The following is a 22,565-nucleotide window of genomic DNA, read 5'->3' as shown; positions in this document are numbered from 1 at the left end:
AAAGCCTTTTAATAACTGCAAGGCACAGGTTGTCCTGTGAGAAACATATTATCATTTAGGTTTGAAGGGGCCTTAACTCTATTATTTATAGCCAGAGGTAGGAATTCTATCATTATAGGCATAAAAATGCAGTGAAAAATGATGATTCACTTGACAGGAAATACTGAAGGTTTAATTATGCTCAGAATAAAGGAAGGCCCCGTGGCTGTGCAAATACCGTCAGTGTCTCGCTCTGACAGCAATGGGTGGTTTTCTTAAATTATTTTTGGCTTCTACTTAATTGCTACTTTTTCTTGTGGTAAAATATACATAAAATAAAATTTGTCATGTTAACCACTTTTAAGTATACAGTTTAGAGGTGGCATGCACATTTACATTGTCATGCAGCCATCACCACCATCATCTCCAGAACTTTTTCATTTCCCCAAACTGAAACTCTGTCCTTGTAAACCCTAACTCTCCATTCCTCCTTCCCAGCTGCTGGCACCCACCACTCTACTTTCTATGAATTTGATTATTCTAGGTAAGAGTTAGCATACAATGTTTGTCCTTTTGTGACTGGCTTCTTTGATTAGCATAATGTCCTTAAGGTTTATTCATATTATGGCATGTGTCAGAATTTCCTTCCTTTTTAAGACTGAGTCATATACTCCACATTTCATTTATCCATTCATCTGGTCAAAGGACACTGGACTGTTTCACCTTTTTGGCTGTGACCAACACTGCTCTGAACACAGGGGTACAAACATGTCTTTGAGAGCTTGCATTCAATTCTTTTGGGTAGTTACCCAGAGGTGGAATTGCTGGATATGGTAGTTCTATCTCCAATTTTCTGAGGGACTGCCATACCATTTCCTACAGCATTTGCATCAGTTTACATGCCTACCAACAGTGTGCAAGGATTCCAATTTCTCTACATACTTGCCAACACTTCCCATTTTTTTTTCATATTGGCCATCCTTTAATAGCTATGGGTGTGACTTGGCATCTTAGAGCTTTCACAGGAGCAATCATTTGCACTTATATTGTGCTTTGCTTTTTATCCCAAAGTCCCTTTGATTGTGAGTTCACACCTAATGACTCTAATGACAGGTGTTTCAGCCTGAACTGATCACCTTCCTCCTAGCATGTAGGGCTTGTGCTACAAACTAGAAACACTTCTCATCCCACCTCCAAGCTGTGTGACCTTGGACAGGCTCCTTAACCTCCAGTCTTAGGTTCTAACATGTAAAATGGAATGGTAATGATCCCTACTCTATTAAAAGACTAATACCCTTAAAGTCATAGAACAGGTCCAGAAACTAGAGTAAACTTAGAGTAAACAGTAAGTAAACATTAGCTGTGGTTCTTTATTATTATTAATACTTTTACAGTGTTCCTGCCTTGGCAATGACATGTCCAGTTCACCAGGCACAGAGTCATCATCTTCAAGTTATATGTGCTCTCCTGGGAAATGCTTCCTGAGTCCCCACCTTCCTTCCATCCCACCTCAGTCCTTCCCAGGTCTCCTCACCACAGGGCTCACTCTCATGTTATACTCCGAAAGATTTGCCCAGCAACACTTCCTCCACTAGTCCTTAAAAAACACCACACTCCTGTTCCCAAATCACTTTCACCATGTTTTTTTTTCTAGCTTCAAAAGTTATGATGGCTCTTAATGACATAGTAGATTATATCTTCATCCTGCTGGCTGGATGAAGATATAATCCCGCTTCATCCTGCTTCTCATTTTAATTGTTATTCTTGTTTTTGTGTTTACAAATGAACTTGTTGAGGTATAACACACCTCTGGTGGAGTGCACAAATCTCAAGTGTGTAGCTCACTGGGAATTCACACATTCCTACACCGAGGAGCTATCACCAGCTCAACCTCTCTAGACCTCAGATCCTTCCCTCCGCCTTCCCAAGCCAGTGACACCCCCATCCGGTTCTTGAATATTTCATAAATGGGAGGACACAATGTATCCTTGTATCATCCCATTTTCCTCCACTCATCATTTTGTCTGGACCTTCTTTCTTGCTGCTATCTGTCCCAGGAGTGTGTCCTTTTTTATTGCTGAGTTGTGCCAAGGGTGTGGAATACCATCAAGCTATGCACATTCTTTGTGTGTGTGTGTATGTCTCTCTCTCTCAAATGCATCGATGGGTGAAAGGATAGGCTATGTTTCTTATTTGATTAAAAATATTTTTTGTGTATAAATATACATTTTCCTCTAGCTTCACTGAAATCTAAGTTACATAAATAGAACCCACCTATTTCAGGTGTACACTTTGATGAGCATTGGCAGTTGTATACATTCATTTAATTGCTACCACAAAGAAGATATAGAACATTTCTCTACACTGCACGCCCCCATTCCCTTGTACCTTTTTTAGTCAACAGCAGTCCTCAGATCTGCCCAAGCAACCAAAGTACTTTCTGACAATATAATTGTGCCTTTTCTAGAATTTCACATAAATGGAATCATACTGAATGAAGCCTTTTGTGTCTGGCTTCTTTCACTTAGCTCATGCTTTGAGGGTCACCATATTGTATGTCATTGCTAGTTGGGATTCAAAGTGGCACAAAACTTTGGAAAACAGCTGGGTAGCTTTTAAAAATAAAGTTAAATATAAATTTACCATACAACCCAGCAATAAAAACATAGCCACAATATGTCAATATGTATTGTATAATAGCAGCATTATACAATAGACACAAGAAAAAAGCCAATCATCCACCAAGCGGTGAGTAGAGTAACAAGTTTTGGTGTGGATATTCTATAAATACCACTCAACAATAAAACAAGAATAAATTACTAATTCATGCAACCACATGGAATAATTTATTTTCTAAAAATTATTTTTAATATTTATTTATTTATTTATTTTTAGAGAGGGGAATGAAGAGAGAGAGAGAGAGAAATATCAATGTGTGGTTGCCTCTTGAGCACCCCCTACTGGGCATCTGGCCTGCAACCCAGGCATTTGCCCTAACCAGGGATCGAACTGGCGGCCCTTTGGTTCATAGGCCAGCACTCAATCCACTGAGCCACACAAGTCAGGGCAAATTTTTTGTTTTATTTTTTATGTTTAAAATATAATTCAAACAACAGATGCTTATTGTGACAAGTCAAAAGTAGAAATGTAGAAAGAAAAGATAAAGTTTTCCCCTATTATGATCACACCTACTTCAAGTTAGGTGACAAATAACCATATCTTTTTCTGCATTTGTGCACATACACACCACACATTACATGATATACCCACCACACAAACATATCACATGCCACATACTACATACCACACACACACTACACATGCATACCACATACACACAGTATACCATATACTGCATGCACACAGATCATACACACACTACACATACACATTTTACACACCACACACGTACACTCCATGCATACACAACCATATACCACACATACATCATATACCACATATACCACACACACCACATATACCACACACACCACACACCATATACCATACATATACGCCAGATATATATACTATACACAAACACACACAACTCAGACATAACTATTTTTAAAATAATTTGCTAATTATGCTATTACAGTTGTTCCATTTTCTCCCCTTCACTCCCCTCCACCCTGCACACCCCGTCCACTCACATTCTTTGCCTTTAGTTTATGTCCATGTGTCATACTTATAAGTTCTTTAGCTTCTACATTTCCCATACTATTCTTACCCTCCCCTTCTCTATTTTCTACCTACCATCTATGCTACTTATTCTCTGTACCTTTCCCCACCTTTCCTCCTACTCCCCTGTTGCTAACCCTCTAGGTGATCTCCATTTCCGTGGTTTTGTTCCTGTTCTAGCTGTTTGCTTAGTGTGTTTTTGTTTTTATTTTAGGTGTGGTTGTTAATAATTGTGAGTTTGCTGTCATTTTACTGTACATGCTTTTTATCTTCTTTTTCTTAGATAAGTCCCTTTAACATTTCATATAATAAGGGCTTGGTGATGATGAACTTTATCTGCCTTTCCATTCTAAATGAGAGCTTTGCTGGATAGAACAATCTTGAATGTAAAAGCAAATCTTGGATGTAAAAATCTTGGATGTAAAAACAATCTTGCTTTTCATGACTTGGAATACTTCTTTCCAGCCCCTTCTTGCCTGTAAGGTCTCTTTTGAGAAATCAGCTGACAGTCTGATGGGAACTTCTTTGTAGGTAACTCTCTCCTTTTGTCTTGCTGCTTCTAGGATTCTCTCCTTCATTTTATTCTTGGCAAATGTAATTATGATGTGCCTTGCTGTGTTCTTCCTTGGATCCAACTTCTTTGGGACTCTCTGAGCTTCCTGGACTTCCTGGAAGTCTATTTCCTTTGCCAGAATAGGGAAGTTCTCCTTTATTATTTGTTCAGATAACTTTTCCTCTTGTTGCTCTTCCTCTTCTCCTTCTGGTACCCCTATAATTTGGATGTTGGAACGTTTAAAGATGTCCTGGAGGTTCCTAAGCCTGTCCTCATTTTTCTGAATTCTTGTTTCTTCATTCTTTTCTGATTGGATATTACTTTCTTCCTTCTGGTCCACTCCATTGATGTGAGACCCAGCTTTCTTTCCATCAGTATTGGTTCCCTGTGTATTTTTCTTCATTTCACTTATTGTAGCCTGCATTTGTTCATCTAATTTGTGACCAAATTCAACCAATTATGTGAGCATCCTGATCACCAGTGCTTTGAACTGTGCAACTGATAGGTTGGCTACCTCTTCATTGCTTAGTTGTATTTTTTCTGGAGCTTTGATCTGTTCTTTCATTTGGGCCATTGGTCTTGATGTGCCTGTTACATAGTGAGGGTCAGAGCCTTAATTGTTCACCAGGGCAGGGCAACCCACGTCACTGGGTTGTGATGCTGTATGTTGGGGAGGGGTCTGGGAGGGAACAATGGCACTTGCTCTGCCCTCTGCAGGATTTCAGTCACTTCCCTGGCTTCCCCTAAGCAAACTGGGCCCTCCTGGTGCTGATTCCTGTGTGGGTGGGTCTCTCCAGCGAACTCTCCTGTGAGGCTGGGAGTCTCTCCCAACACCTCAACCCCCACAGGTGTTTTCAGGCTTTTTTTACCTGTGCTGGAACCCTGTGCTGTGCAGTCTGTCTCGCTCCTCGGTTTCGCCCGGTTTATCTGTGTGAGAATGTGGGACTGCCCGGTCTGCCAACTGCCTTGTGCATTGCTTTCCTCCACAATCGCCACCTTGCTGAGTCCACCTGCTGCTGCCTTTTGTGCCCAGGATCCACCAGCCACTGCTTTGCTGCAAGCACTCTCTTCCAGGCCACCTGACTCTGCCCTTCCTACCAGTCTGGATGAATGTGTCCACTTTAACTCCTTGGTTGTTGGACTTCCATACAGTTCAACTTTCTGTCAGTACTGGTAGTTTTTTTTTTTTTTTCTAAATTGTTGTTGTTCTTATTTTGGTTGTGCAATGAGGCACAGTGTATCTACCTATGCCTCCATCTTGGCTGGAAGTCTCCCACACATAACTTCTTTTTGTTAAAACGGGGGATGCTTCTACACCCATTACCTCACAATTTGATTTCTTTGTGAACAGATCAGTAGATTTGGGTGTAACTTCTTAATTTTTATAGCTGTAAATTGTTATGGCTGCGTGATAATTTAGTCAGCTATTCCCATTTTTGTTTGTTTTCCTGAGGAGTTTTGAGTACCAGGGAGGGTAGCACCTTGTGATATGTATTTGTAGCTGGTGTCATTTCTTTTAATGAGTTACCTTTTACATCACTTGCCCATTTTTCTATTGGGCTTTCTTTATATTTTATCAATCTGTGGAAGCTTTTTGCATATTTGATATATGCTGAAGTATTTTACAATACAATTACATTTTTTATTAGAATACAGCTCTCAATGGTTCCTTTATGACTTGTCTTAAATATCTCCCTCACTGTGAGATTATACTAATGGTTTTCTAATACTTTTATTTACTTTTGGATTTTTTCACATATGATATCCACCTCAACAACTATTACATTCCCTTTTATACCGGTTCTGTTTATGGGCATATTGCCATCCACTGATAAGTCTGTCTTCCCTATGCCATTAACTATGGTTCTGATTGTGGTGGTGTTGTAGTCATGTTTCTGATCTGGTAGGAGGCATCACCCCTTTCTGTTCTTTCTTGTTTAAAAAAAATTTCCTCACAATTTTTCAATTTCTTTGCTTTCTAGCAATAGCTTAATGCAAAATGATCTCATTAAGATTATAATTATCATCATCAAATTAATTTATTACTTTGGGGAGAATTACATTTAATAGTGTTAATGTCTTATATGTAACACACGGCGGGGTTTCCATTCATTCAGATATTACTCATGTCCTTTGTTATCATTTCACTCTTGACCTCATTCATGCCGTTCCTGTCTCAACCGTGCATGTGTTGCCCCATTTTAGCCTTGATTTGCATGGGATTCCCACCTTAACCCCACCATCTTCATTCTGTGTGCTCACAGCTGCTAGAGGGAAAGACTCTTTCTGGTTTCTCTCTCCATCACCAAACACTCATGTTAGTGCTCAGTCTTTTTATTTCCTTATGTCACCTCAATGACATAATCTCTCCAAGTGTTCATGGCCCCATCCATGTGGGGTTGGTTCTTCCCTGTTTCTTTGGTTTTCTGTTATGGGTCCTGCTCTGGGCCACTCTTCTGTCCTCAATAGCTGCCTCTCCCCCATTACCTCCTGGTCCACTCAGGAGAGAACCTGAGTGGAGCTGCCAAAACTACTAGGGTTCAGCTGTGCTCAGGTGCAATGATTTCTCCTTCTGAACTTGTACCTTGGAGGCTCAAGATCCTGCCTTTCTCTGGGGCCTTTGCCACATCACACAATGTATAGCTTGGTCCTCCTCATCATTCCACACAACTGGTCTCACCTGCTCATGAGCACTGGATGGTACTGACCCCACTGGTGGAGCTGGCTCTTCTCTTTGACTCTCCCCTGTCCATACAGTCTGGGCTTCTGTGCACACACTCAGCCCCCAAGAGGGAAGGGCTGGCCCAGGCTGGTTCCAGAGCCAGTGCTGGCTTTGTGGTCTTGACAACCAGCTTGGCCTCCCTGTGCCTCCTGAGGAGGGTGAATGGACAGGGACATGCCATGTGCTCACCTGCCTCATGTCATCTAAGTAACGTGCTATGTTCGGTGGGTGCTGGGTGCCCACCCATTATGTCTTCACAGGATTGTATCTGATGCGCTGGGATGGCTTTTGAAGGCAGGGCAAGGGTGTTGATCATTCTCATAAGAGGCAAAGGCATGCAGCTCCAAGACTGTGCCCAGCTGTGCTGTCCTGATCATTGTGGGCTTTGGTGATGGGGCAAGGTCTCACACCTGTGGTTGGGTGCCCCTCATTCCTGTGTGACTGTTCCCTTGCTCATGGGGGGGCTGATGGCAGTGCATCTCCCTTGTTACCATGTGCACTAGATGGGAAAGGCCTGGGTTTGGAGCATGGGAGTCTAATTCTGACTTGACTCCACTAACATGTTGTGATTCCAGGTTGAGTTAAGTGCCTTCTCTGAGCTTAATTTCTTTTACCTAGTTTATTTTTCCAAATGGGAAAAAATGGCACCTACGTCTCAGGGATGGCAGCTTAGGGAAGTGAGGGTCATGAAGAAGCACAGCAAGGGTTAGCTGTGCCTTACTCTCAGAGGCTGGGTCTTCACAGTGTATATGCATGTGCATGGGCATGTGTCAGTGGGAGTGAAAATGAGTGTATGTATGTGAGAGTGTGTAATGTGTGTGAGAAGTGTGTGTGTGTGTGTGAGAGAGAGAGCTCCGCTTCTGCAGGTTAGCGTCTGTTCTCAGGGAACCCAGAGACCCTCCCCTCAGACCCCTGTTCCTCTGGTGCTGCCCCTTAACTCAAGGGTTACCTTTATACACAGCAACAATCCAGAGAGATTTCTTTGCAGATGTATTCAGTGACTTCTAAAGTTTCACACATTCCTTCTTGCCCTTTCTTCACCCAAAACTCAGTCAGAGGGACTCTGCTTTCATATAACACAGAAATAGATAAATACGGGTAGCAAGTCAGGCATGAGGACTGAGAAGGGCCTTACTGCAAATGATGCAAATAGAGTATCCCTTTATGCATGGAAGAGGGAACTATGTCCTGTCTAAATAAACACCATCAGACTGGGCCCCACAGGAAGGGCTCCAAGACAGCATTGATAAATCAGAAAGAATCACTGCATTTTCTGTCTTGCCTTGCAGATGTGTGCACTGAAGGGCACTTTATGCAGCACGGGCTGCTATCTCTGTCGTCTGGACTGTCCAGTTCTCAGCCTGGCCCCACCTCTCACTGGTGACCTCTGCTTGCTCTGCTCCCTCCTGTAGCTCCTCCTCCATCCCCCAACATCTCAGGGTAACTTATGTCTATTTCAAAAGGCCTATCCACTGTTCTTTTGACTGATGGTGTTGTAGCTCTTTGCCTTATATTAAACATATTTTTGAAAAAACAACCCATTATGTCCATGCAGTATTTATTTCTAGGAGTTCATACTTTGGTGTCTTGTATTTCATGTCACTGTCTTCTAGGGCTAGTTTATATAATAATTTATAGCAGTCTTATTATTAATAAAATGGTAACAGGGATGACATTTTTGACCAGTCAAGTGGACCGGTGGCTCTCCCTCCCCTTCTCTGGCTACTGGGTGCCTGGGGATTCTCCTATCCACCCCCGGCAACCTGAGCAGCTGCCTGAGATGGGGAGCTCCCTGAGGTGACCTCCCAAGAACCTGAGCTCCATTTCAGTCTCCCCCGCCCAGTGCAGCTTGATGTCCAAATGTATTTATTATGATTTGGCTCAGAGTTTTTGCACTAAGTCCCTCCCAAAGCCAGGGCCAGGGACAGAGGAAATCCTGCTGAGTGGTGGTGGTATTCTACCTTAGGAATCAGGAAAATGGGACTTAGCCATCTTTGGGGAAAGGGCCTCTGGCTTTTGCTGTGTTAACTGAAAACCATTTCGCTATCATGTGTTTGTCTTCATGGAATTCTCCTTGATTGGAAAATTAGTTTTAAGTCTGGTTTCACCACTGACTTCTTGAGGATTTGTGTAAAGCAGCTGGGCATGTCTGGAACCATATGATGTGTGTGCATATGTCTGTGTGCATGGATGAAGGTGGTTGCACACAATGGAACCCCAAGATCATCTTGGCAACCTCTTAACATAGTCTCTTGCACATAAGAATACAATTAAAACTGTTAACATAAATCCAAAAGTGGACTTTTCAATAGCTTATGTTCATATATGAATCTATATTTATTTTCCTACAGACTATATGTTTTTAGGGACCATATTATCTGTAAATGAATGAGATTTGGTCAATGTGAACATATACAATATCATATCTGGAACCAGCATTAGCTACCAAGACTTCACAGTTCTCTCCCTCTCTTTCTGTATAATGTGCATATATATGTATATATAGAGAGCCTCTCATATACATATGGTTGTAATTATATATAATCTATCAAGTTCATATGCCTCCATCAATTAAGGCTTTTTTTTTTCAGTTCTGAAGGAAGACATGTATTTGTTTCTTTGATTTGAAATTTGAGGATGAAAACATTGGTGGTTATTTTGTGTTTGCCCCATGCCAGGTGCTATTAATGTTAGGAGGCTTTGTAGATTCATAGATGATCTCATTTCATCCTTACAGAGATTCTATAATATAGGTATGATTGTTAACCTCACTTAGGCTGAGCTCAGATGGTGAGGGATAACTCACATGTGTGCCCTCCCTACCACTGTGGGAATCCCTGTGGGCACAAGGAACCAGAGGGTTTCATTGGGGAAGGAATGTATGTCTGTGTCTCGCCAAGGCTTTGGGTGGAGGGATTTGGAGGCATTTCTATACCTCTAAAGTCCTGAGGGCTGATTGAGCCCCATGTCCTTAATTTGGAAAGTCAATGTGTGTTTTTGGGAGATGGATTCAGTGGTAACTTCTGTGGGTTTGTGTCCCTGAGAAAGCCTTGTGCAAAACGTATTTAAAGAGAACGAAATCCTGCCTTGCCTGCGCACTGGTCACTCCATCCACTTGCCACCCTAGTCATGGCTTATTGTGACCTGGGATTTACTGGGCAGTCGGCTGACAACTGAGTTTCACATCATGTTCCTTTAAGTCTTCTCTTAATGAAAGTTGGAAGTTGAGAGGTATTTGGTGCAGTGGTGATCAAGAACTGTTCAATTTCAGATTTAGGAAGAAAATATTGACCAAAATAAGGAGTCCATAATGAAGTAATTTTCTAGGACTTACCAAACCTCCCAGTCCTAAACTGGTGCCAAATTCCTGAGTGGATGCTGTCAACCACTGGTCATTTTCACCATTTCGACACCAACAGGGATACCTAATTTGGGGTGCAGTGAAGAAGGAAACTTTATTCAGTGCAAACCACTCAATTGTGATACATCATGGCTGTGAGGTAGCCCTGGGACCAGGTCCCTCTCTGGCTAGGCAACCCTGTTCCACTGTGCTCTGGTCTGCTTTCTTTTGTGACCATATATACTGGTTTGCACTGGTTTCCTCTGTTCTGCTCCTGTGAGACATCTTCAGTGCTTCAACTCAGCTGGGGAAACACAGTCTTCAGTTTTAAGTGGAAAGGGAAAGTGCATTCTCAGAGCTAGAATGGAATAGGCTTATGGACAGAAGTCCCTGTCCCTGGCCCCTGATTGGTCTGCCCTCATGCAAATGAGGACTCCAAATCATTGCCATTTGATTGTTCCAAAAGACATTGTCCTGATTTGTCAGAATAGAGGTGCTCTGGTTGGTTGGAGTTGCACAGCTCTGATTGGAGGGGAACAGCCTCAGTCCTATTGGTTAAAATAAGATTCCAGGAAGTTCTTTATAAGGGCTATCTCAGCTGTCAGGAACATCAAATGGTGCAGAGACAGGCATTTCAGTGCAGGTTTCTCCCTGAATGCAGTTTGCATGAGAGGCTCCTGGGTAAAAATAGCTGCTAGACACTATTTTTGTTTTTGTTTTAATTTGAACTTAGTTAGTAACCAGGAGACCTTGTTAGCAGGTATCATCTTCCTCAAGGTTCATAGTGTTGAATGTTTGATACCCAAATACAATCACTTAAAAGGCAAATAATAGCCTAAAATTTAGGTTATATTTTCTAGCTTGGATTTGTGAAGAGCAAGTCCAAGGACTGGGGCACATTTTAATCTGAACATACAGGAATTTAAACTGAGTTCTGCAAAGAAACAAAAATGACCATTTTATTTTATTCTTTAAATTATGTTTTATTGCCCTGGCTGGTGTGGCTCAGTGGATCGAATGCTGGCTTGCCATGCCAAAGGTCGCCAGTTCAAATCTCAGTCAAGACACATGCCTGGGTTGTGGGCCAAGTTCCCAGTTGGGGGCATGTGGGAGGCAACTGATCGATGCATCTCTCACACATCGATGTTTCTCTCCCTCTTTTTCTCTTTCCCTTCCTCTCTCTAAAAATAAATAAACTCTTTAAAAAATTTTAAAAATTATATGTTATTGATTATGCTATTATAGTTGTCCTGGTATTTCCCCCTTTTGAACCCCTCCAACCAGTGATGCTACTGTCTCAAGCAATCCCCCAACCATTGTTCATGTCTATGGGTTTCACATATGAGTTTTTTGGCTACTCCATTTCCTATACTATACTTACATCCCCATGGCTTTCTATAACTACTTATTTATACTTTTTAATCCCCTCACCTCTTAACCCATTCTCTCCCTCACCCATCCCATCTGGCAACCATCTGGTAACTAACTTCTTTTCTCTTGCTGCTTTTAAGAGTCTCTCTTTATCTTTAACCTGTGGCCTTTTAATTATGATGTGTCTTGGAGTGGGCTTCTTTGCATCCATCTTAATTGGGACTCTGTGCCTTCTGGACTTGCATGTCTATTTCCTTCCCCAAATTAGGGAACTTTTCTTTCACTATTTTTTTTCAGCCAGATTTCCAATTTCTTGCTCTTTCTGTCCTCCTTCTGGTGCCCGTATGACGTGAATGTTAGAACTCTTAAAGTTGTCCCAGAGGCTGTTTATACTATCCTCATTTTTGGGGATTCTTTTTTCTTCTTATTGTTCTTCATGGTTGTTTGTTGCTTCCTTATGTTCCAAATTATTGAGTTCATTCTTGGCTTCATCTACTCTACTATTGTTTTCCTGTAAATTGTTCTTTATTTCAATTAGTGTATCCTTCATTTCTGACTAGGTCTTCTTTATGCTACTGAGGTTGTCACTAAGTTCCTTGAGCATCCTTATAACCAGTGTTTTGAACTCTGAATGTGATAGAGTGCTTATCTCCATTTTGCTTACCTCTCATTCTGGAGTTTTGATGATCTTTGATTTGGGCCATGTTTCTTTGTCTCCTCATTTTGGCAGCCTCCCTGTGTTTGTTTCTCTGTAGTAGGTAGAACTTCTTGGACTCTGTGTGCTGGTAGCATGGCCTAATGTAGTAGGTGTTTTATAGGGCCCAGTGGCACAGCCTCCCCTATCACTCTTTCTGGGTGTTCAAGGTATACACTTTATGTGGGCTGAGTACACCTTCCTCTTGTAGTTGAGCCTTGATTGCTGTTGGTAGGTTAATGGGAGGGATTTACCCAGGTCAGTTAGCTTCAAGGCCTGGCTGTGACCACTGACCACCAGCCTCTGCCATTCATGGAGCTGTGCAGGGACAGGGTAATGGTGCTCTGATGTAGTCTGTAGGTTTCCTGGGTGTTACAGGCCAAGGGGTTTCCTGGGTGGTAAAGGCCAAGGTCAGCCCCCACCTGTGTTTTGCCCAGGGTACCCTGTATGAACTGTAAATCAGTCTGAGATGGCTGCTACTCATGCTGGGCTTGGAGATTCTCAGGCTAAGTCAAGCTGTGAATCTAATCTGGCTGCCAGTAGGGCTCACTAAAGCCAACTGTTGTTTGTTTGATAGGATTTAGGAGCCAAGACCAGCCATTCTTATGGAAAAGCACTTTTATGGACCCAAAAGTCCATATGGGTGGGGCAGAACCTCTGGGGATCTCCAAGGTGGGTCAAACAGTATTAGCCTGGTTGATGGAGTCTCAGATATGGCACCAACTTACTAGATCTGTTGGGAGAAAGTTTAGCAAAAGGACGATGGCTCTGCTCACCCTGATGCCAGACATTTCAGTTTCTCCCTGTATACCACTGGTGCCCTTTAAGCTAGAGTTCAGAAGGAATGAGTCTGAGTAGGTGAGTCAATGTATGGGTTCTTTAAGAGAAACTGTTTGGGGCTCCAGCAATTTCTTCTACCTCTTCAATCCCCAGTGGTTTTGCAGTCAGGTGTTTGGACTTATATTCCTGACACTGGAACCCTGGCTGAGGGGCCTGGTGTGGGGCTGGGGCTCCTTGGTCCCGAGATATGGCTCCCTAATTTTTATCCAACACACTTGGGTAAGGAATGAGCCCATTTTGCATCTGCGTACCTCCTATCAGTCTGGATGGATGTCATTTTTTTAATTCCATAGTTGTCAGACTTCCATTGTCCTTGATTTTTGATGGTCTGAGAGATGGTTGTTCTATATTTTTGTTGTAATTTGATGTGGTTTTGTGAAGAAGTGAGCCATGTCTTCCTATGCTGCCATCTTAAAAAAATGACAATTTTAATTTGCCCAGTGGCACTATATGTGGTGTGGTTCATAATCTTTTTTATGCACACATTGGTGACATTGTTGGTCATTTACCTTTTTTAATCTTGTCTATTTAGAAATCTAGACATGAGTAATTTGGGTGGAAAGAGGGTGGAGCCTATGAAGTGGCCCCCTCCTTTCACTCCCCTCCCCCTAAATTCCCCCTATTTTTCCTTGTCAGATAATGGAGACCCTACAATGGACTATGTTGAGAGCAAAAGCCAACAAGGAGAAATGAAATGTGTACATTCCCCTCCATCCCAGCTCACAAGAGTTTCCTTTCCATTGGTTCATGGATTAGCTAATAGCACAATTCTCCTTCTGTTTATTGTGGATAAGCTTTGTTTACCTTCACTCTGGCTCTTTTCTCCTTGGATGAAGCTAATCCTGGAGCCTCAAGCCTAAGGGCAGTAGAGATGGAGTAACTCATTTTTTTTGCCTAAGGATTTAAAAATAAAATACTTCAGGAAGGTTCCTCAACACACAGTTAATCATGGAAAGATCATACTCTTTTATTTCTCTCTTTCCCTAAAACTTAATGAAAACCTCTTAGACCTTGTGCTTTGTATTCTTTTAAGATGGTCAGTCCAGTGTGGCCACAAGAGGAAACACAAGAGAGACCAGGTCAAGGTAAGGCAGGGTAGGGCAGGGTAGGGAAGAGAAGGGCAGGGTGAGCAGTTTAGAACTGGCTCGGTTGAGTAATTCCATTGGACTCTGAACTGTAAGTGTGGCCTCTAGTTGCCTGGCACCTGGTCTTGGGATCATTAAGGCAGAGGAGTGTTGCCTCCTGGGAGCATAGGTCAGAGAGAGGAGACATGGCTCTGGGTTGGTTGGTTTGCATGTCAGAGGCATATTCCGGGCCATATGAATCTCTAAGAATGTACTAACCCCAGAGGGGTAGTCTCTCCACAGTTAGAAAGGTTTTCCAAGATCTCAAAACATCATGATAATCGAGAAAATAATTACAGCAGCTGTGTCTGTGTGGCACGGGACTGTTAAATAGGGCTGCATTCAAAATCCTGTTGTCTGAACCCATTTTTAGATGCAGCCTCTGAGTCTTGCATCTATCCACCCCTAGGATCCTAAAGGGAAAGATGTCACTGGGAAATGCACACTCTGTCTCTCCAGGGCATTAGCCAGTAAAGGAAAAGAGCAGGCAGGGCTTAGGCATCAAAACAGCCTGGCTAGCCGGGCACCCACAGTGGTTTAACTACAATTTTACAAAGAAAAGTGAACAAAAGAAAAGTGAATTGATGGGAGACGAGGTGTTTGGTCCAGGTGTATGTGATTCTGCCAAGGCTAGCACAAAAGAGAGACTTTGTCACTGAGGTCTGCCTTGAGTTTCCCAGGATGCAGGCTTCTCCCTGTGGAGCATTGAAATTGCCCTGCCTCCTGCCTCCTGGTCCACCCATGTGGCCAGTCACTATAGATCAGTTTGCATTTTCTAAAGTTTATACATAAATGGAATCATGCAGCACATACTTTCTTTTGTCTGACCGTTCTCAGGCAGGATAATTAAGATTTGCTCACACTGTCAATGGGAATGCAGTCAGTGCAGCCACTGTGGAAAACAGTATGGAATTTCCTCAGAAAACTAAAAATGGAACTGCCTTTTGACCCAGCAATTCCCCTGCTGAGATTATACCCTAAGAATCCTGAAACACCAATCCAACAGAATCTATGCACCCCAATGTTCATAGCAGCTCAGTTTACAATAGTCAAGTGCTAGAAGTAACCTAAGTGCCCATCAGCAAATGAGTGGCTCAAAAAACTGTGGTACATCTACATTATGGAATACAACAGAGCAGAAGGAAAGAAGGAGCTTCTCCCCTTCACTATAGCATGGATGGACTGAAGAGCATTATGCTAAGTGAAATAAGCCAGGCAAGGAAAGACAAATACCATATGATCTCACCTAGAAGTGGAACCTAATCAATAAACCAAGAAAGCCAGCAAAAAAGAACCGAAGACTTGGAAATAAAGAAGAAACTGACAGTGACCAGAGGGAAGGGGATAGGTGGAAAGAAAGGGAAGGGTCAAGGAACAAATAGAAAGGATCCATGGGCAAAGACAACAGGGAGGAAGATTGAATGTGGGAGAGGTGGGGTTGGCAGGGCAGGGGAGAGTAATGAAGGAAAAATGGGAACAACCTTAATTGAACAGCAATAAAAATTTTAAAGATTTTTTTATGTTGTGTGTCTATAGCCCACTGTTTTTTCATGGTTTCTTTATCCACTCAAGGTAGCTTGTGTGTCCCTATGGTCACCATTTTGCACACCCCTCAAGCTCCTGGTTGATTAGCGTTGGCTTTGGGAATTTCAAAGGTCTTATCTTGTTCTATGATCTTGTCTTATCTTGTTCTATGACTGCAAGGACTCCAAGAGTGTAAGTCTCGTTGTGGGTGGTTTTGGTGAGGAACCTGTGAATGGGTTCCCCAGAGGTCCCTGGGCTGGAGTTCAGACAAAGCGCCATCTCTCTGGACTTCCCTTTGGACCTGGCTTTAAAGCTGTGGGTCAACAGTATCAGTGTCCCATGGCCTGAGCTCAGCTGACTCAGGCACTTACTGGCTGTGTGATCTCAGGCATGTTGCTTAACTCCTCTGTGCCTCCATGTCCTCAACTATAAAACCAGCATAAGTGGTTCAACCTTCCAGGATGTGTGAAGATTAAATAAGAAGAGGCTTTGGAATGCTGTCAGCTGTGTGGAGTCCCCTTTTGTTTTGGGGATCAAGTTTGTTTACTTCTGTATCCCTGCTTTGCTATAAGGAAGCAGATTTCAGTGGAATTGGGTTCTTTAATGCTCATGGTGTTTGATCTCAAAAGATGTATCTCTCCAAAAAGATAAGCGACTCCTAAAATCTGTCAGTGAGGAGATGTGTACAGGGTCTCCCGGAGTCTGTGGATTCCTCGCTGCTGTGGTGGCCTGTTCAGACCCTCAGTTGTGCTCTGAAGGCACTGGTGCCCTGCGGCTAGGTAGGCCTATCCTGATTGTTTGACGGCTTGGCTCATTTATAAAGTTGCTCCTGTCTGAAGGAGGAATTATGAGGTGTGCATTTCTCCCTTTGACTCGATTATCAGCATTGTGAAGTGGTCAAATTGGGAGCAGAAGACTTTGTCTAACCTGACAGAATTTTAAAGGGGAAAAGAAAATTCAGTGAAAGTGAAAAAGAAAGCAAGTCCCTGCTGTGTCAAAGATGTCTATGACACCACCTGAGACCTTGAGCAAACTTTAAAAATTAGTTATTTAAACCCTAAGGAATATTAGCTTCAATGTGGCCTAACTGAGCTTTACTCTTTGGCCCAAACATTATTAGTAGTCCCAAGAGTTTGTCTTTCATTTTATGAGATAACTTTCAGTGTGAATAAAGAATCTATTCTCTAGTTTACTAATGGTTTTTTTTTGTATGTGAACTTATAGAATACTATTTTTTGCATCTACTTTAGAATAATAAACTGGTATTTATTTCCAATAATAAACCAGTATTTCTTTCCACCAGTATTTACTTTTGCATCTGTTTATAATAATAAACAGTGTCTGACTGAGGGCATATTGCAAACACTGAGACTGTCAATATAATACTGTCATGGGTGACTGCAAAGTGATGAACACTTGGGAAGCTGCTTGGGCATCTCATTGATTTCTCCAGTGATGCACAGATTTCAAAATCCATGGCTTTGTTTATGCTTGCAACATAACTGTTGTGAGAAGATTTAAGTGGTTTCAATCCATTCTGGTAAAATCACTTTTCAGTTATCAAGTTTAAAGTATGTTCAATACCTGTATACAATGTATTTGCACTCTAGTAATTAATAGTACACACTATACTCTGCCCATGGTCTTCTCTAGACTATTCCACATGGTTGGTCTCTTCTGCTGCTCTGTAGGTTTCTTGAAAGCACAGACTGTCTTGCCTTCTCCATTGTGGTCAGGGCTGTGATGGGTTTGTGGTGGGGATGGCACAGGAGGATGGAGGAGAACTGAGTGAGCATGGGGCAGTGGAAACCCATAGATCTTGGTCCTGTCTCCTACCATGGAAAGATGGAGAAGAATGTTTTTGGTGGGAATAATCAAGACTTGTTTGAAAACGTTCAGTCTGAGAGGACTTTAAGACAATGAATTGGAGATATCAACTGAGTGTGGTAATTGTCTATAAAATCCTGGTACTCTAAGGGATAGAACAAGTGAGGCATTTGGAGGTCAGACACCTTAGGGTGGGAGTGGATGGAGGTCACCACAGAGTAAAATGGGACTAAAGTTGGAGCATGGTTCCAGTAGTCCTGAAGCTGATGATTTGACACTACCCAAGTAGGGCTTGGGGAGACAAGGTGTGGGAGGACATTTATTTTGCTGCTATTTACCCAGCACCCCCCTGGAAGGTATTATAGGATAAGGTTGTGAATTATGGAGAGGGTTTCTTTGGTGAGAGTCCTGTTTTCTGTGATGTCTTCCCTCATCTTCAGACAGAGTAACAATTTTCAGGTGATCACGCAGACTTTGGCATGTATCACCCACAGTCTGGGGATGGGACACCCAGTGGACCAGTGGACTCACACCAGTGAAATCTGAAACAGAAGTGGGTGTGTCTGGGGAGAAATTGCCTCCTGCCAACTGCCAGGCAAAGATTCTAGGGGCAGTGGGAAACTTATGTGGGCCATGAGCCCATTGGACCCACCCAAGAGGGCTTACTGCTAAAGATTGAGGCCATGACAGCAGCAAAAGGCTGGAGCTACCCCACAGGTGTGGACACTGGGATGGGGAAGACGTGTGGTGCAGGCACCCAAATCTTCCTAGGAAGAGAGGTCTTCAAAGAAGCAAGGAGAGTGCCTGGGAGAGAAGTTGCTGCAAATCTCAGCCCTGGCCGGAGAGCCCAACCTCAGAGCTGGTGGTGTTACTGTGTGTGCCCCAACTTCTCCCTAGGCACGCTCACAACCCCACCCCAGGCAAGGTGTCAGAAGCTGCAGCTAGAGGTTGGAGGGCACCTTCCTTCTCTGGCCACCTGCAGGTTTCCACCCCAAGGTACTCCAAAGGAGGGAGGAGGTTTTCACAATTATGCTGGGATAGGGCATTTTTATACTGCAAATAGGAAAGTGAAGAGGGTTGTAAGTGATTGAGGATGTTTCCTTGTCTGAAAGTGGATGAACCAGATATGGGATATACCCTGGGCTTCATCCAGGTCAGGCAGAGAACAGAAGAGGTGGGTGAGAGGGAGCCCTGGGGCTTTCTCCGATTCAAAGACTGAGTCATAAAGAAGGCATGAAACTGGCCAAGAGCATCAGGAGGGCAGAGGACAGCAGATTACCCATTAATTTGGTGCCATGGAGGCTGTTGGTGATTTTGCAGGGGCAGCTAGTGTGAACTAGAGCTGGCATGGAGGCATCTGAGGAGGACAGGGGAGGTGAGAAGACAGAGGGCACTATCAACTTCACTGTGTTGGTGGTCCATTTTATGGAGGTGCCATGATTTCCTGAACTGGCCCCTATGATAGACACTGATTGTTTCCCATTAATCTATGGGAAACCTTACTGTAGTCCTTGAGGGTGCACAGAAGTCTTCAGGTTTGACTGCAAGATATTTAGAAGGTGTGTGCAGAAAGTAGAATGGCTGGACCAGAAGGGCTGTGCATTTTCATTTTGTTGGGATCAGATCAATTTGATCAATCTGCCCCTAAGGAGACTGTGCTGAATTACCTCCTCACTGGTGTGGAGTCTTATCAAGCTTTAACATTTGGCTGTAAAAATAGGAATTTTAGCATAGGCTTTAATTTTTTAAAATATATTTTATTGATTATGCTATTACAGTTGTTTGATTTCCCCCTTCACTCCCCTCCACCCAGCACACCCTTTCCCACCCACATTCCCCACCTTTAGTTCATGTCCATGTGTCATAAGTTCTTTAGCTTCTACATTTCCCATACTATTCTTGCCTTCCCCCTGTCTATTTTCTATCTACCATCTATGCTACTTATTCTCCATACCTTTTCCCCCTCTCTCCTCCTCCCACTCCCTTGTTGCTAACCCTCCATGTGATCTCCATTTCTGTGGTTCTGTTCCTGTTCTAGTTGTTTGCTCAGTTTCTTTTGGTTTTGTTTTAGGTGGGGTTGTTAATAATTGTGAGTTTGCTGTCATTCTACTATACATGATTTTTTAATCTTCTTTTTCTTAGATAAATCCCTTTAATATTTCACAAAATAAGGGCTTGGTGATGATGAACTCCTTTAACTTGACCTTATCTGAGAAGCACTTTATCTGCCCTTCCATTCTAAATGATAGTTTTGCTGGGTAGATCAATCTTGTGTGTAGGTCCTTATCTTTCATGACTTGGAATACTTCTGTCCATCCCCTTCTTGCCTGTAAGGTCTCTTTTGAGAAATCAGCTGACAGTCTGATGGGAACTCCTTTGTAGGTTACTGTCCCCTTATCTTTTGCTGCTTCTAGGATTCTCTCCTTCATTTGTAACTTGGCTAATGTAATTATTATGTGCCTTGCTGTGTTCCTCCTTGGGTCCCACTTCCTTGGAACTCTCTGAGCTTCCTGGACTTCCTGGAAGTCTATTTCCTTTGCCAGAATGGGGAAGTTCTCCTTTATTATTTGTTCAGATAACTTTTCCTCTTGTTGCTCTTCCTCTTCTCCTTCTGGTACCCCTATAATTTGGATGTTGGAACGTTTAAAGATATCCTGGAGGTTCCTAAGCGTGTCCTCATGTTTCTGAATTCTTGTTTCTTCATTCTTTTCTGATTGGATATTTCTTTCTTCCTTCTGGTCCACTCCATTGATGTGAGACCGAGCTTTCTTTCCATCAGTATTGGTTCCCTGTGTATTTTTCTTCATTTCACTTACTGTAGCCTGCATTTGTTCATCTAATTTGTAACCAAAACCAACCAATTCTGTGAGCTTCCTGATCACCAGTGCTTTGAACTGTGCATCTGATAGGTTGGCTATCTCTCGATTGCTTAAAAGGATGAGTTCTGGGGCTTTTGTTTGGTCTTCTGTTTGAGCCATCTCTCTCTCTTTTTTTTCTTTTTTTAGTCTGGTCGCACCTCTTATGGTGAGGGGTGGAGCCTTAGGTATTCACCACGGCTGGGCACCCAGTCGCTGGGTTGTGACGTTGTATGTGGGGGCGGGGTCGAGAGGGAGCAATGGTGCTTGCTCCATTCTCTGTGGGACCTCAGTCCCTTCTGCTGCTTCCCCTGAGCAAACTGGTCTCCTCTAGTGCCAATTCCCATGTGGGTGGGCTTATGCACACCGTGGGACCCTCCAAGAACCTCTCCTGTGAGGCTGGGTGTCTCTTCGTGCACCTCAACTTCCACAGGCGACTTCAATCAGTGTCTATCAGGCTCTATTTCCTAGCGCTGGGATCCTGGGTTGTGCATAGTGCTTTGCTTCACAACTGCCACCTCACTGGGACTGCCAGTTGTCACCCCTCAGCCGGGATCTGCCAGCTGCCAGTTGTGCACTCAGGATCTACCCGCTGGGGTCTTGTGCACCTTGGATGCCTTACTCTCCCCCGGAGGCCTTACATGCTGGTCCCAACGCTCTCGGCTCTTCGCACCTGACCAACATCCGGCTTCCCGACTCCACCCCTCCAACTGGTCTGGATGAATGGGTCAATTTCAACTTCTTGGTTTTCTGACTTCCATTCAGATCAATTTTCTGTCAGTTCTGGTTGTTATTCTGTTTCTAAATTGTTGTTGTCCCTATCTTGGGTGTGCAAGGAGGCACAGTGTGTCCACTTATGCCTCCATGTTGGGTGGAGTCCTAGCATAGGCTTTAATTTGTGTATTGATTTATTATGAGAAAAGCTGAGGACCTTTTCATATTTTAAAGAACTATTTGTATTTTCTGTGAACTTTTTGTTCATTATCATTCACCTATTTCCAGCTGGGTTTTGATGTTTTTATTGACATATCAAAACAATTATCTATGGAATACTATTTTTTCTTATGTATTAAATTTTATTTTATGCTAATGAATGTATCAATATATTCTTTTGTGGTTTCTGGATTTTGTATCATCCTTTTATTCAAAGACTTAAAAAATTTCTATGTTTTTTTACTACTTATACAGTTTCATTACAAATAAATTAAATTTGTGATCTATCTAGCATTTATTTGTATATAAGGCACAAGATAGGAATGTCACTTACTTTTCCTTGGATCGCTGCCCAGTCACTCAAATGCCCCTCACTGGGTAACTCTTTCCCTCTCCTGACATTTGTCACCTCATTTATTACTGTAGGGGAGGAAAGGCATTTTTGCTTTGCCCTCCTATGTTTTCTGGCTTAGACCCTGCAAATCAGACAAAAGATATTAAGAAGAGAAAAACAATGAGTTGATTAATGCCTGTGCATATAGGCATAGAAACTCAGTGATAAGTAACTAAAAAACTGCTTAGAACTTAGGCTTATATACCATATTAACCAAAGAGCAGTAAATCTGTACAAAAGTGACAGGACACAGGAAAGGACTTTGAGTGTCTGGGACAGCAGATTGTAGGAATGTACATGCATGTGGGAACTGAAAGAAGATGTGGGCCAGTAGCAAGGTTTGTCATGCAGTTTCCTCTGCTGCGACACTGGGCTGATCTGAGTTGGGCTGTCCAAACCTTTGGCACCTCTGGGCTGCACTGGAGGAAGAAGAGTTGTCTTGGGCTACACATTAAATATATTGTAACATGTAATCACAAAATATCTCATAATGTTTTAAGTAAATTTACAGTTTTGCGGTGGGCTGCGTTCACAGCCATCCTGGCCTGCATGTGGCCTGTGGGCCGCAGATTGGACACCCGTGGTAGAGCTTCCTTTAGTTAAATATGTCACTTAATATACCAAGACCTTCCTGGTGGGCATGCCTTTACAAATTTATGTTCTGCTTTTAGGCAAATAGGGGAAGATATAGACCTTTTCTTGAATCTGTTTCTTCTCAGTTGCTTTTA

At 42.8% G+C, this 22,565-nt stretch overlaps 1 protein-coding gene across 6 annotated transcripts in view; it reads left to right on the top strand.

Annotated features, from left to right (window-relative positions):
• SHC3 (SHC adaptor protein 3) overlaps positions 1-22,565 on the top strand; it is a 238,300-nt gene that overhangs the window by 94,364 nt on the left and 121,371 nt on the right. The window lies entirely within an intron of this gene.

This window comes from Phyllostomus hastatus, unplaced genomic scaffold, assembly GCF_019186645.2.
Source record: "Phyllostomus hastatus isolate PE091 unplaced genomic scaffold, TTU_PhHast_1.1 phas_contig_195, whole genome shotgun sequence".
NCBI classification, from domain to species: domain Eukaryota; kingdom Metazoa; phylum Chordata; class Mammalia; order Chiroptera; family Phyllostomidae; genus Phyllostomus; species Phyllostomus hastatus.
This window is presented reverse-complemented; position numbering and strand designations above follow the sequence as displayed.